This window comes from Bufo gargarizans, chromosome 4 (genome assembly GCF_014858855.1).
Source record: "Bufo gargarizans isolate SCDJY-AF-19 chromosome 4, ASM1485885v1, whole genome shotgun sequence".
NCBI lineage: Eukaryota > Metazoa > Chordata > Amphibia > Anura > Bufonidae > Bufo > Bufo gargarizans.
The window spans coordinates 19053324-19070221 of record NC_058083.1 but is presented as its reverse complement, the minus strand read 5'-3'; positions in this window follow the sequence as shown (position 1 = coordinate 19070221).

Below are 16898 nucleotides of genomic sequence, written 5' to 3'. Positions count from 1 at the left end.
AGGAAGAGAGGAGCGCTGCAGTAATTTGAACTACATGCCCCTGCAGCCGACCAATGAGAGGCGATCCTGAGAGGTGATGTCACATCACCTCTCAGGATCGCAGGATGGTGATTGGTGGTGTCAATGAGAGGCGATCCTGAGAGGTGGTTATCACACCACCGATCACCATCCTGTTCTAACCCGGAAACGCAGCAAATCGCAGGTCTGAATTGACCTGCGGTTTGCTGCGATCGCCGACACGGGTGGGGGCCAAGGTGCCTGCTCAATGATTTGAGCAGGCACTGGGCTCCGATCACCGCCCGGTGTCCTTAAGTACCAGAACAACATGCCTTATCGGTACGTCATGTGTCCGGAGGAGGTTAAAGTGACAGTTCCATGCACTTTACCTTCAAGAACAGAGGAGACTCTAAAGTGACTCTATTGCCTTATTGCATTATTTTATTGCATTATAAAAAAATTGCCTTATTAAAATTTGCACTAACCGTTTTACCTTTTCAGCAACGTTCAAGTATTGTGCCCATTGTGTATTTCTCTTGCAGGTACAACAATGTGATATTCTATATGCATTTTTGTATGGATTATGTTTGCACTTTTTTCAGATCACCATATAGTAAGCACTTTATTGCTTAGTTGTTAATTACTGCCTCTGAGTGCGTCTGGTACGTTCCAAGCAGGTCTTATTCTTTGCTGCTCAATATTGATTGCCTCTGAGTACAATTAAAACTAATGGTTCTAAACCAAGTGGTTATGTGCTAGGACATGTAAAACTATCACTATCTAACACCATTAAGGGTGACCAGCTGCTATTCTCTCTGGAGTCGTAGGAGAAAATGTTCCTCCTCCTGAATTATTGGACTGTTTTTAGTATGACTAATCCTCCTTGTCCTAAGGCCAAGTGCACCAGGCTTAGGAAAAATATTTTGCAACCTGTTTCATTCATCAAGGTGACATAGCGTAAAGCATAATTAGACCTTGTTGCCGGAAGAGAATACAGGATAATGCCACCCTTCTATCTGCGGGTGTTTTCATTGCATAGTTGTGAGTGATGGAGTGAAGTCACCCCTACGCTTACTTTGATGCTACGGATCCAGTATACAAAGTTTAGTCAGTCATGATTGTGCACAATGTTTGGTTCTCTGGTTATACCTGAGAGGGAAACTGTTCTTGGACACCCTACGCATAAGGGCAGAGAGACCTTTTGGTAGCCGTTGCCTTTGCTATATTGGATGGTAACATTGCAGCATGTTATACTAATTTGGTACCCTGAGAGCATATGTTGGTATTTATCTTTACAAATACCCGAAGCACAAGCCGAGGGTGGTTTGCCTTGTATGTGCCGGGGAATGTAATGTCCCGGAGGGCCATTTCAACCTCCTTTGTACTCCCACTATCTTGGTTGGTGCATCCTGTGTCATTAGATATATATTTAATGTCATTTCCTGCAATGTATGTATTCATTCATTTGATAATGTAATGTTACATGTAATGTGCCTGGTTCACCATCGGGTGGCTGAAACATTGACAGAGTATTAGTTTCTCTGGAGAGGAACCTCCAGGTTCCTTCCAGCTCTCTCTAGAGATGGACGAGTTTAGTAAGTCAGTGAGTCAGTGTCTAGTCTACCCTACTTAGGAAGAGGTTGTGTGTCGGCTAGTATAGCACTGCCTGCTCTGCTAGGCCTGCAGGCCCTGCCTGCAATATCTACATGGTTGCTTGTCCCCTCCTGGCCTGGGTTTGCATTGCCTTCATCCAAGCTGAAGCTACAGCTTGAGGTACTCGAAAGCCAGGACAAGAAGTTCCTAGGATTAAAGTGAGAGACAGACTACAGCTAAATTAAGTTCCAGCAGAAGTGGAAAAGTTCCTATTTACCCCAGCCAAGCATAGCACAGCTGAAAAAGCTACAGCATAGTAGAGCTGAGATTGTTGCAGAGAAGTATTAGCCTGCCAGATTAAGTCAATACCTGCTGATGACCAAGATACCGTTTTGTAACTGTTTGCACTACCGTTTATGCCAAGTAAAGCTGTGTTTAATGTTACTACAAGTCTGGATTCCATTTATTCTACATACTAGACATTAAGCCTGTTACAATAAAGGGCTATAGAACAGTAGTGCATAAACATTAGTAGGAACAGTCTATATTTAATGGCAAGGGAACTTGACCACACTGACTGCTGGCACTGACTGGTGGCTGTGGCTGAGACTGCTGGCACTGACTGGTGGCTGAGACTGGTGGCTGTGGCTGAGATTGCTGGCTGTGGCGTGTGACTGAGACTGCTGGTACTGAGTGCTGGCTGTGGCTGAGACTTCTGACTGCGGCTGGTGGCTGAGACTTTTGGCACTGACTGGTAGCTGTGGCTAAGACTGCTGGCTGCGGCTGAGACTGCTGGCACTGACTAGTGGCTGTGGTGGAGACTGCTGGCTGCGGCTTGTGGCTGAGACTGCTGGCACTGAGTGCTGGCTGTAGCTGAGAATGCTGGCACTGACTGGTGGCTGTGGCGGAGACTGCTGGCACTGGAGTGCTGGCTGTGGCTGAGAATGCTGGCACTGACTGGTGGCTGAGACTGGCGGCTGTGGCTGAGACTGCTAGCACTGACTGGTCGCTGAGACTGGTGGCTGCGGCTGGTGGCTGAGACTGCTGGCACTGACTGCTGACTATGGCTGAGACTGCTGTCACTGACTGGTGTCTGTGGCTGAGTCTGCTGGCTGCGGCTTGTGGCTGAGACTGCTGGCACTGAGTGCTGACTGTGGCTGAGACTGCTGGCACTGAGTGCTGGCTGTAGCTGAGACTGCTGGCACTGAGTGCTGGCTGTAGCTGAGACTGCTGGCACTGACTGGTTGCTGAGACTGGTGGCTGTGGCTGGTGGCACTGACTGATGGTTGGAATGGCTGGCATTGACTGGTGGCTGACACTGCTGGCACTGTGACTGGTGGCTGTACGACTGGTACTGACTGCTGGTCCTGAGACTGCTGTTAGCGACTGGTGGGTCAGACTGCTGACAGGGGCTCCTCTCTATATGGCTGATAGTACTCTGACTGACGAACAGAAATGGCGTCTGAGACTGATGATCAGAAATGTTGGTGCCCCTACCTGCTTGCCGGCGTGCAGGTGTGGGCGGTGCAGGCGGCATGTGGAGCGCCGTGTCCTGATTGGTCGGCTCGCTGGTGTGAGCGGTGCAGGGGGCGTGTTATTATTAGGGTTATTCCTGCAGTATAGAAATCTTTTGCTAGAGGTAGTTGTTCATTGTGTGTGTGTGTGTGTGTATATATATATATATATATATATATTACTCTTGACGAGGCAAGGTAACCAAAAAATGACTGTTCTGGCACAGTTTTTATTATTAGTTTTTTTACAGTGTTCACCTGTCAAAGTAAATAATGTGATATTTTTATAATGCAGGTCATAACGATGCGGCGATACCTAATAAGTCAATTTTTTACTTTTATTTTGGATTTACATACTGAAATAAAAATTTTAAATCATGTTTTTGTGTTTCCATTTTCTGAAAGCCCTATTTTTTTTTATTTTTGGGGTGATTGTCTTAGATAGGATCTCATTTTTTGTGGGATGAGATGACGGTTTGATTTATACCATTATAGGGCACATATACTTTTTGTGATGTAAGGTGATAAAAAATGGATTTTTTGGCATATTTTTTGATTAAATTTTTTTAATGGTGTTCACCAGATGGGTTGGATCACATGCTATTTTTATAGAGCACGTCATTACAGACATGACGATACCTAATATATGCATTTTTTCTTACTTTATTTTATTCAATAAAAGCATGTCTCCATTTTCTGAAAGCCATATTTTTTTTGGGGGACGATTGGCTTATGTATGGGCTCATTTTTTTGTGGGATGAGGTCATGGTTTCATTGCTGCTAATTTTGGATACATATTACTTTTTTGATCACTTTTTATACCATTTTTGGGAAGTGTGGTGGGCAAAATTGCAATTCCATCATATTTTTTATTTTATTTTTATAGTGTTCACCGTGTGATAAAAGTAACATGATCCTTTTATAGATCAGGTCCTTATGGATGCGGCGATACCAAACATGTTTAGTGTTTTTTATTTTTTACATTTTTAACCAATTATTTGTGGATATTGAAAGTTTTTTCCTTTTTTTTGCTTTTTCACATTTTTTTTACTTTTTTTTTGACCCAGACCCACTTAGTTCTTGAAGATCCAGTGTGTCTGATGGCTTACAATACATTATACTATACTACAGCAAGCCGGATGCCTGTGAAGGGTGCCATGGTAACCACCGGGACACTGCCACAGCGCAGCGTCCTGGTGGGGGAGGGAGCTCCCTCCCTCTGTTTAACCTTCACGCATCATCCGCTGTCACAGCAGAGCAGCGGCCTGATGGTTAGCCCCTCCATACAGCAGTCCCTAAGGACCACGGCATAGAAGGGGTTAAACGGCCGACATCGGTGCCAGCACCAGTGTCGGCTGTTTCGAACAGAGTGTTAGCTGGACATTACAGCTAACACTCTACCCCGCTGCCGCTCTGCCATCCTGAAATGGGGGTGCTGCGCACTCTGCCATCTTGAAGGGGGGGGTGCTGCGCTCTCTGCATCTCCTTTATGGCCGCTGTGGCAGGAGCAGGGAAACTTGTGTGTAGCGATGTGTCCGTGTGGAGCGACGTGTGTCCTGATTGGATGCCGCGCATGCCCAGTGCAAAACTGGTGACACACACACGGACACAGCGCACTCACACAGGGATTTTATTATTATAGATTCATCATCCAAGTTCAACTACCCTTTTTGCACTGCATCGGACCACTTAACGTCTGGGATCCAAGGATATCCAGGTAGGAACACCGTGACACGTGTATACAACATCTACAGAGATTGTAGGCCACTCTATATCACTCAATCCTACCCTGGGTGCCAACATCACCATCTACAAGGGGGAATCCATGTCCTCGTTGCTTAACTGCAACTAGCGTCACGTTTACTTTCTCTATGAGCGACATATTTCGTAGAAACCTCCTAAGGGGCAAGGGACACCCTAGGTGCTTAGTGGGCCCGTTGCACATCTCACATAAAAAGTGGATGGATGATTAGGACAACTGTATAAAGTAGGTAATATAGTAATAATATCTTTTATGTAGTGTTTTGGGTGAATGGAACCACCTTACTTAGGGAACTAAGGGTATGGTAGAACCAGAGATGGTGGGAGGAGGGTGGCTGAGAGGTGGACACTATGCTGCCAAAAAATGCATGGCTATGCAAATCACATCTGATTTCTATTAGATTCTTTAAAATTGTCAGTCGCTTGCTTACTATTAAGGGCCACATGTTCTTTTCGTCCGTGTCTCAATACACCTTTGATTTTATATCAAGACACGGAGGCTCATATTTGCTTAACTCTTTCTTTACTGAACATATAGCAGCAAAGACAACTGAAGAAAAAGACATCAGTGTAACCATGGTAATAACCCCACTCCCATAGCCCCTATATAAGGCGCATCACCACATGGACACTTCCTCTTTCTTTGCTGCTTCACAGATAAGTACATGGTTATTATTTGATCTGTGCTAGGTTTGTTTAATCTGTATGATTTTCATTGCCTAGTATATTTATGTTTTGCCCTTTATAAAGGTAGGGTTATAAAGGTAGGGTTCTCCGTTTGCGGTCGCCATCCTTGGCGTCCGCTAGTTAGGGCTCATTTCTCTGCCCGTTTTTGCCTCACGCTTTTCTGTGGGATTCTTTCTCTCCCCCCTCTTTTGTTTTTTCCTCTGTAGGTGGCCCTCCTTGGTTGTCATTGTTTTATTTCGGACGGCCTTTTATTAGTACCGCCTTGTCTCTGGTGCGGGTGTCCAGCGCTTGGGTCTCTCCCTTCTTACTGCTCGGCGTTCGGCCATTTTTCCCCCCCCCTCACATCCCTAGTCCTTACCTTCTCGCCGCTTCTTCCCGGGCTGCACGCGTTCGTAATCTCGCGAGGTGTGAGATTCTCGGGCGCCATCTTAACTTCTGTGGATTCTTGGCACCGAGATCTCGCGAGACTGCGGACGTCATTCCGTTGGCGTCCGCTCATTGGCCCTCACTCCTGGGAGGTGGAGACTTGTGGTTTTCCACTCCCCCACCAGTTCCCGGGCTTTTTCATTGCGTCCCGGCTACCGGTACTGCTCCATCTCTCAGCACCGCTCGTTTTCTCCTGTCGCAACTGCCCTGCTCTGTAGCTACTGTGCCTCCCTGCGCCGCACATTTAATCCCCTATTCCTCCTTCTTGGTTCCTCTATTGGTCTTTTGGGGTGACTTACTCCTACAGATTCATTTCCATCATGTCCTCTGTGCCAGCGTCCCCTGCCGTTTCTACCCAGGACAGGCATACTATTCAGGTAACCCCCACCACCCCTCACAGGGTTAATGAGGTTTCTGCTCCTGTTGTGCAGGCTACACATTTGCAGCAGTCTATCTCTGATGCAATTGTTGCTGCAATGGGGACCATGTCAGCCTCTCTGACACCAGAACACTTCTGACTGATGGCTCTGGTCCATCCACTGACTGCATGAATAAGTCACGCAAAAGAGCTAACCCGCGCCCGGCAGAAAGGGTGCGATCATGGAAAACCGCCCGGGCACAACCGGAGCCGGTTTCTGATTCAGACGCAGAGTCTGTTGAGGAGGCAGGTGAGAATTGGTCCACTCACTCGGGGGATGAGTTGGTTGATATTGCAGTTGACACTGCCTTAGATGACCCGTCTCTGACAACGGGTGTCATTACTGAGCCGCTTGAAGACATCAAGGACGCAATTATAGACCCCATGGGAGATCCTCTGTTCAACCCTGACCAACTGCACCATCCACGGTCCTCTGAGTGGCTTCCCGCTACCCATGTGACCCAATATCTTGAGGCCAGGATCCGCACGCCTCTTTCCAAGGAGGCTCGCAGCAAACTGCGCGCGGAATGTCCCCGTCCCTTAATCCCTAACAGGATATGCGAAACGCCTTCCGTGGATCCTAAAGTGGTCCAATTCCTGGCAAAAAACGGTTTCAACCCCCGCAAGGGGCTTGATTCTGCGCTCAAGGCTTGCCAGGATAAACTGCTGGATGTGACCGGCCCTCTGGCAAAAATCTTCGATTTAGCCGAGGCCGCTAGAGTAGCGGGCACGCAGGTCGATCCAGAGGATCTCAGCGGCTGGGCCCAAAGAGCCATATGTTTAGTGGGCAATGTGAACACTTCCATTGCCATCGAGAGATGAAAGGCCATCTTGATAAAGATAGAGCCCAAATTAGCTAATCTGTCCCTATCTGAGTCTGGCAAGGAGGCGCAGGGCCTCCTTTTCGGAGATCCCTTTATTAAAGAATTGGGGAAGTATGTTGGGGCCTTTACGGCCCTTGATAAGGCGCAGAGTTCTATGCGCCGCGTTTTCCAGCCTCGTTTTTCCTCCAGGGCCGGCAGTCTCAGGGGCCGACTATCCGGCCGCTCCAATTTTCAGCCCAGAGGCACGGGCAGAGGCTCCTTCAATTATCGTCAGTCCCTGCAGGACCCCAAATACCAGCCAACCTTCTTCCCGTCTCGCGAAGGTTATTTCCGCTCCAGAGGATTCCGAGGCGCTCCAGGATCCAGACACCCATATGGTAAGTCATCTCTGTGTGTCTTATCCGATTTCGCTACAGGTTGGGGGAAGACTCCGTTTCTTTTCCCGTGCGTGGTCAAGGATCACCTCAGACCAGTGGGTCCTCTCCACAGTCCAGGGGTTCACCATGGAGTTAGTGTCCGCCCCAAGAAACCTTCCTCCCATCCCGAGGGTTTCTTGTTCGATCCAGATGCAGACACTCTTAGATACAGAACTTTCTTCCCTCTTCCGGAAAGAGGCGATAGAATTATCCCCCGATCTGCACACGGGAATACTGAGCAGTATTTTCCTGGTGCAGAAAAAAGGAGGCCAATTCCGTCCAGTCATAAACCTCAAAAACTTGAATGTCTTCGTTCGTTACAGACATTTCAAAATGGAGGGCATCCATCTGTTAAGGGATATGCTTCAACCAGGAGACTGGTTCGTCAAATTAGATCTAAAGGATGCATATCTCACAGTCCCAGTGGCCCCTGCATCCCGGAGTCTTCTCCAGTTTCTTTGGAGGGACCGCATCTGGCATTTTACCTGCCTCCCGTTTGGACTGTCGTCTGCCCCATGGTGTTTTACGAAACTCATGAAACCGGCGGTGGCCTGGCTCAGGGGGAGGGGAATACGTCTGATCATTTATTTAGACGACATCCTGATTATGGCCCAGGATCCGCCCCTTTTACTTGGTCACCTGAAATTGACCCAAGACCTTCTTCAGGGCTTAGGGTTCATTCTCAACCTGGAGAAGTCTTGCCTTTTGCCGGCCACTTCCATAGAGTTCCTAGGTTTTACCATAGATTCTGGGAGTCAAACGCTCAGTCTGCCTGCGTCCAAGGTCAAGGCGATCCGCAAAGAGATCCGCCATTCTCTCTCCCTCCCGCAGGTATCTCTTCGTCAGCTGGCTCGCCTGATTGGGCTTCTAACTTCTTCCATTCAGGCGATTTTCCCAGCCCCCCTCCACTATCGAGCCCTTCAGAGGCTCAAAATTGCGCACCTCAGGGCGGGGGCTTCATTCTCGGACACTCTGGTTTTAGACACAGAGACCAGACACGAACTGGTGTGGTGGATCCACAATTTATCTGTGTGGAATGGCAGAGCCATTTTCGGTCCCAGTCCCGACCTTGTCATAGAGTCGGATGCCAGGCTCTTGGGTTGGGGGGCCCATTGTCAGGGGGTGTCCACGGGAGGAGCGTGGTCCCTGGACGAATCACACCTACATATCAACGCTCTCGAGCTCTTAGCGGGATCTTTTGCGATCCGCAGCTTTGCTCACGGGTCGGCTCGGGCGTGTGTTCGTCTACGGATGGACAATGTTTCGGCTGTCCGTTATGTGAACTGCCTGGGAGGGACGCGTTCCAGGGTCCTGTCTTCTCTGGCCAAAGATTTTTGGGAGTTTTGCCTGTCCAGGGGACTATCAGTGGGGGCCGAGTACCTTCCTGGGTTACACAACACATTGGCCGACTGGAGTTCTCGGTGTCTTTCAGATTCCAGCGACTGGAAGTTGGATTCGGGGGTGTTCCAGGATATTGTATCTCTCTGGGGCCCGTTGTCCATCGATTTATTCGCGTCACGTTTGAACGCACAACTCTCCAGGTTCTTCAGCTGGCGTCCGGACCCAGAGGCCGAAGCGGTGGATGCTTTCCTCCAGCCCTGGGGCGGTCCTCTGCTTTACGCTTTCCCTCCATTCGCACTCATCCCGCGAGTGCTCGCTCAGGTGTGTCGCCAGCAGGCCCAGTTAGTTCTGATAGTTCCTTACTGGAGAACGCAGTCTTGGTTTCCCCAGCTACTTTGCCTTCTGTCGGAAGAACCTCGACTCTTGCCATCTTTCCCACTCCTCCTGCTCGACCCTTACGGTCGTCCACACCCTCTACTCCTAGACGGATCGCTTCATCTTCTCGCCTGTCGAATTTCAGGGGTTCCTGGGACCCCTCCAGCTTTTCGGCGGCGACTAGACGTCTGTTGGAGTCTGCATGGGCCCCAGGCACTAGACGAGCCTATCACGCTGCATGGGACAGTCTGGAGTCGTTGGTGCGATTCTCGGGACTTGGATCCCGTACTTGCCCCTGTGACGGACATTCTTCAGTTCCTCACATCTCTGTTTGAAGCGGGGAAGGCTTACCGTACTCTCAATGTGTACCGGTCTGCCATTTCTTCCAGGCATTCCGGTTTTGACGGTGTTCCCGCCGGTCAACATGCTTTAGTGTGCAGATTGTTGCGCGGTTGTCGTTTAGCCTCCACGACCTCGCTTCTCTTCCACTTGGGACATGGCGACGGTTCTCAGGTTTCTAGAGAGTTGGCCTTCCAACTCTATGTTGTCTCTCCGACAGCTCTCGGCCAAGTTAGTGACCCTTTTGTGTTTGATTTCATGTAAACGTGTCTCTGACGTCCGGGCTTTGGATATTGATGCTCGCTATTTTACGCCGGAGGGAGTTTTGTTCAATATTTCTCGACGCACTAAGACGAGCATTAAGTCCGTTACTTATCCGTCTTTTCCTTCCTCCCTGCAGTTGTGTCCGGTGGCCTGTCTCCGGGAGTATGAGGCTTGCACTCTGGCTTCTCGCACTGGGAATTATCCCCAGCTTTTCATTTCGTTCCGCCGTCCTTTTGCGCCGGTTTCAAGTGTCACGCTGTCCCGTTGGGTTAAATGGATCCTATCCCTATCCGGTATCGACAGGTCCATCTTTACCGCGCATTCGGTGCGTGGGGCAGCGGCTACCTCTATGTCTGTGGCTGGTGCTCGTTTGGAGGATGTGTTGCGTTTGGCGGACTGGTCCCGCGTTGCTACATTTCGGGAATTCTATTTTAGACCTGTTCCTCACGCTTTTTCCTCCGTGATTGCTCAGCTTTAAACTAGCAAATATGAGCCTCCATGTCTTGATATAAAAGTCATGATTTTATGAAAGACACGGAGGCGAGTATTTCCCTCCCATTATTTTGGGCCCACCCGTCTGGTCTGTGATGTCTCGTGACCTTTCATGGAATGTTACTTATTTGTATTTATTTAATGCCTTATTGCTTTCGCAGGGAATGAGTCCGGGTATGGTTGTCCACACTCGGATTGTTTGTATCCATATTACCATGATGTCTTATTTTCTCTTCAGGTTGATCGTCCTCTGTCAGCTGTTCCCAGGTGTTCACCTTGCTGCAATCCAGTGTTGTTCACAGCCGAAGTTCAGGCTGTTTGTTGACCGTTCCAGGTTCCAGGTTCTCGTCGGTTGAAGTCCACAAAGAAAGAGGAAGTGTCCATGTGGTGATGCGCCTTATATAGGGGCTATAGGGGTGGGGTTATTACCATGGTTACACTGATGTCTTTTTCTTCAGTTGTCTTTGCTGCTATATGTTCAGTAAAGAAAGAGTTAAGCAAATATGAGCCTCCGTGTCTTTCATAAAATCATGACTTTACGTCATGACTTAGGAAAATCCTGAATTCTATTCTAAAGGTACGTTTACACAGTGGATTCTGACGCTGTCAATATGTGCCATGTACTATGTGTCAGAAATAGCCAAGATTAGGGCTGTGTGAAAAAGCCCTAACACGTGATGTTTAGTAGCAATTACTTTCAGAAGTATAATCATAAGTGTCTTCCGCCAGTGCAGTGCGTTGTGATGGGGTATAATGTCTTTCTTGGGATTTTCAGAAGGCTCCTTACATTATGATCTCCATTAATCATGATTCCAAGAAATGAGTCTCCACTAATGTATAGTAATTGGGATAATCGCCCTCCGGTATATATGTGCTAATTACCACGCACCCTCCATTTATCAGGGCAATTAAGGTCATTTTCTGCTGCATTCATTTGTTATTCTGCAGCTTGTGGTGGACCATGCACCGTTGCCTCCCTGAAAGACATTGGTGATATGTTCAACCTTGGATTGTTAACATAATTAGACAATAAACTAATAATAATTATCACAGCTGGAGATGAGCGAATTTCCAAAAAATTCGATTAGCTGGTTCGCCGAATTAAAAAAAAAATTTGGTTCAATCCGAATTTATTTGTGGCGAATCGCGTAAAAAAACTGCTATTTCCTGGCTGCAGCGAGCCTTTATAGTGGTGTACAATACTGTGCCCTGCAGTAACACACATATGGAGTCTGCTTTGGTAGTAAAATAATACTGTGAGTCCGTATGACATGCACATGACAGGCGTCGCTCTTAGAATCACTGCACACTTCACTTATTTGGGCAGTCACGGGGCCAAAACTGACCAAATAACTCAAGTATGAACTCAGCCTTACAGGACGATGTTAGCGTCAAGAAGAAGTGCACTCCTTTTACACCGTCGGCAGCTGATTCCACATAAATGTCTACAGAACCCGTTCTATTAAATGCTTATACAAGTAGAGCCCCCCGACAGAGTGGAGAGGGTGTCAGCAGTAAGTTTGTGTTGACGTCACTGATTATTTTTACAGGCCTCAGAGCTGCTACACAGACAGGATCCATTGTGCTTCTCATTTTTCCTTCCTTCTGACAGATCAGAAGAAGGGTAAAATAAATGATGATGTCAGCCAGACTGATAGGCAAAATAGTTGCCTAGTCATGAAGTGGTGAGGTGGCAGCAGCATCAGGAGACCACAGAGTGGCACAATGACATAGTATGGAGGTGGCGGCAGCAGCATCATCAGGAGGAGGCCACAGGGTGGTACAATAACAGAGTGTGGAAGTGGCAGCAGCAGCATCAGGAACCACAGAGTGGCACAATGACAGTGTGGAGGTGACAGCAGTATCAGGAGACCACATAGTGGCATGGTGACATAGTGTGGAGGTGGCACCAGCATCAGGAGACCACAGATTGACCCGGTGACAGAGTGGGGAGGTGGAAGCAGCCTCAGGATACCACAGAGTGGCAAGGTGACATAGTGTGGAGGTGGCAGCAGCATCAGGAGACCACAGAGTGATCCAGTGACAGAGTGGGGAGGCGGCAGCAGCATCAGGAGACCAAAGAGTGGCAAGGTCACATAGTGTGGAGGTGGCAGCAGCATCAGGAGACCACAGAGTGACCCGGTGACAGAGTGGGGAGGTGGGTGGCAATACAAGTACCAGCTGAAGATGGTGGGTGAAAGAAGGAGCACTTGGCATCAGATGCGTGGCATCAGGTGGGTTGTATCATCAGAATACTAGCTGAGGCAGGTAGCCAGAAGAAAGCGGTCATGTTTGTCAAAGTGTTGGTGTGGCACCATGGATGATCTAGTCTGATGCATCAGGCATTGGTGGGTGGAAATCCTGGCTGGTCCACGCCTGATTCATCTTGACAAAGGTCAGTCTCTCCACATTTTGGGTGCACAGGTGAGTTCTTCTTGGGGTAACTATGGCCGCAGCCGCACTAAACACCCGCTCTGATGCCACTACCTCAGGGGTCAGTATTGGGCCCTATTCTCTTCAATATATTTATTAATGATCTTGTAGAAGGCTTGCATAGTAAAATATAAATTTTTGCAGATGACTCTAAACTGTGTAAAGTAATAAACACTGAAGAGGACAGTATACTGCTACAGATGGATCTGGATAGATTAGAGGCTTGGGCAGAGAAGTGGCAGATGGGGTTTAACACTGACAAATGTAAGGTTATGTACATGGGAAGGAATAATGCAAATCACCCGTACATACTAAATGGTAAAACACTCAGTAATACTGACATGGAAAAGGACCTAGGAATTTTAATAAACAGCAAACTAAGCAGGAAAACCTGTGTCAGGCAGCTGCTGCCAAGGCCAATAAGATAATGGGTTGCTTCAAAAGGGGCATAGATGCTTCAAAAGGGGCATATATGCCCGTGAGAGTCATCTGCAAAAATTGATATTTTACTGTGCACGCCTTCTACAAGATCATTAATAAATATATTGAAGAGAATAGGGCCCAATACTGACCCCTGAGGTAGTGGCATCAGAGCGGGTGCTTAGTGCGGCTGCGGCCATAGTTACCCCAAGAAGAACTCACCTGTGCACCCAAAATGTGGAGAGACTGACCTTTGTCAAGATGAATCAGGTGTGGACCAGCCAGGATTTCCACTGGGTGATTTGCATTATTCCTTCCCATGTGCATAACCTTACATTTGTCAGTGTTAAACCCCATCTGCCACTTCTCTGCCCAAGCAGAACATAGTCCTACCACTTTACAAATCACTAGTCAGACCACACATGGAGTACTGTGTACAGTTCTGGACTCCTGTGAACAAGGCAGACATAACAGAGCTGGAGAGGGTCCAGAGGAGGGCAACTGAAGTAATAACTGGAATGGGTAGACTACAGTACCCTGAAAGATTATCAACATTAGGGTTATTCACTTTAGAAAAAAAGACGACTGAGGGGAGATCTAATTACTATGTGTAAATACAGTATATCAGAGGACAGTACAGAGATCTCTCCCATCATCTATTTATCCCCAGGACTGTGACGAGGGGACATCCTCTGCAACTGGAGGAAAGAAGGTTTGTACACAAAAATAGAAAAGGATTCTTTACGGTAAGAGCAGTGAGACTATGGAACTCTCTGCCTGAGGAGGTGGTGATGGTGAGTACAATAAAATAATTCAAGAGGGGCTTGGATGAATTTATGGAGTGTAATAATATTACAGGCTATAGCTACTAGAGAGGGGTCGTTGATCCAGGGAGTTATTCTGATTGCCTCATTGGAGTCGGGAAGAAATTTTTTCCCTCTTAAGTGGGGAAAATTGGCTTCTACCTCACAGTTTTTTTTTGCCTTCCTCTGGATCAACTTGCAGAATAACAGGCCCAACTGGATGGACAAATGTCTTTTTTCAGCCTTATATACTATGTTACTATATTACTACTGGCCGGCCAGGACAGCTATTCCAGGGCAAACTCTGCAAGTTGCTAGGATTTGATTTTTTGATGAAGGACGCAGACCAGTTCCTCCCCTGTGTGACTCTGTTCGCCCACACCGACAGGCAGACACCGACAGGCTCAAGGACTGGCCCACCTTCTGTTCTACATGTGTGTGCAGGGCTGGTACTGCCTTGTTGGCAAAGAAATTTACGGCTTGGGACTCTCCACCTCAGCTCGCCACAAGCCATCAATTCTCTGAAAGGTGCAGAGTCCACCACTTGGAAAGGGAAGGACTGCAGCACCAGCAATTCAGCTTCTGCGCCTTTGGAGTGCGCGCATACTGTTGTCTCTTGGCAATCGGTGATCGATTGTTGACGGAATGACTGACTGAGGAGTAGGAGGAAGAGGAGCAGGAGCATCAGGACCAGCAGATGATGGGAAGGACAGACAGCTCCCTTTGGCTGAGGTGGTGGAGCCTTGACTGCCTGAAACCGGGTGCGTGCCACTGGGTGATGCAGCAATTTCTGCAGCAGGCTGGAGCACCACATCAGAGCCACGGTTCTCCCAGGCTATTTTATTTTGACTCTGCATATGTTGACGCAGGACCGTGGTGCCAACATTGGCACCCTGGCCGCGCTTCACCTTCTTCCCGCAGATTCTACATATGGTCATGTTCACCTCCTCCGGTGGCTTCACAAAAAAACTGCCTCACTGCCGAGTAGGTGATTTTACCCCCAACACTACACACTGACTAACTGCTACCACCACTGCTTCCGTGAACCCGTGCACCACTACTTTCCGGGCAGATAGGCTCCTGCGAAGCAGGTGGTCTACCCTGGGCACATTTGGCTACCAACCTCCCACTGCTGCCACCCGGCCACACTAGCAACTTGCTGGCTCCGCCGCTGCCTTACGGGCAAGCTGCCACCATTTTCTCCCAATGATAATGCACCCGGCTCCCAAGTGCGATCAGCTACATCATCATCATCGAGTACTGTCTGCACATCACTGATGTCCTCCTCAATGGTCTCTGGGTCAGGAGCCTCACCGCTCGCAACACCAGCTCCCACGCCACTCTTCTCATCACTACTTGCCCTAGCGGAGTAGGCGGCGGATGTCTCCTCCACATCTTGGCTGGCCAGTAGCCACTGACTGTCCTCTAGTAGCTCGTCCTCGCTCTACAGTGGGGCTGAGCCCACAGCATATAATACATCTCTGGCTGAGGGAACAGAAAAGGACAGAGGCAGTTTGAGGACAGGTGAGGGCACAGGGCCTGCTCCCGGGCTATGCCAAGTAAGGGTTGTGTCTGACGAACCCACGACTCTTGGCTGGGGGTGTCTGATGTCACTTGGGACAAAGTGGATGACCGAGTCAACCATTCAAGAACCACTGGGTTGCTGGTCAAGACACGGCCGCTAGATGACACTGGATGCTCAGGCCTCTCGCTGTGACCCCTTGCTGCCGCGCCCCCTTACTCTGCTGTGACCTCTGCCTGTGCCAGAAACATGTAGGCCTCTGCCACTCCCCTGTGTAGGGCCTGTCACTTCTCTGTCTGACATACTGTTAGATCAGATAAATAGATAAAAAGTAAACACCCCAAAAAAGTCTGTAATTTTCTCACTTCACCACACAACGGCAAATACTTTTTTTCTTTTTTCCAATTATACACTCCACAAAAGGCTTTAGAACATATAACTGCACCGCTGAACGGCAAATAGATTTTTATGTTTCCACTAATACACGACAAAAAGGGCTTTAGAGCATATAACTGCACCGTTGAACTGCAAATATATTTTTCTTTTTTTTCTTTTTTATTATTGTTTTTATGCTTTTACAATACCAAAAAAGGACAATACCAAAAAAGGACATATGTATCTTTGCTGCATGTAAAATCAGTATTACAAAATTGTACATCACCACATCAAAATTTATAATTTTCCACCCCCCCTCCCCATAAATGTTAGGGGGATATCCACCTTATGAAGTACCTTAATATAACCAAGCACTTCATTCCAAAAATTTTGGAGAGAATGGCACTCCCACAGTAGATGCACATCCTCAACTTCAATCTCCCCACATTTTAAACATCTAAATACCTTATTCTTAAATATTTCATAAGTTTGGCAGGGGAGTAATATAAACAATGCACGACAAAGAATTGAATAAACCTATGTGCTGGGTTCTGGGAGGTCTTGTTTACTACTTGAAATATTTTGCTCCACCCTTCGGAATTTATCTGTTCCACTCTCCAATTCCATTTTTCCATCTTAATCTTCACACCTTGTTTTTCCCTCATTTTTTTGGACAAGATAATAACCATATTTGATATTCTCCTCCTACCATTAATCATTTTTGAAATTACCTTGACTGGTGAAGGGAGTGAGGTAGCTATTCTTTCCCCCAGCAATGCTTGTTTAAGAGCCGCTCTGAGTTGAAAATAATGGAACCAATCTTTATCTACGAGACTATTACGTTTATCTACTTTATTTACGTTTAAAGTCTTCAAAACCCATTATTTCTCCATTTCCC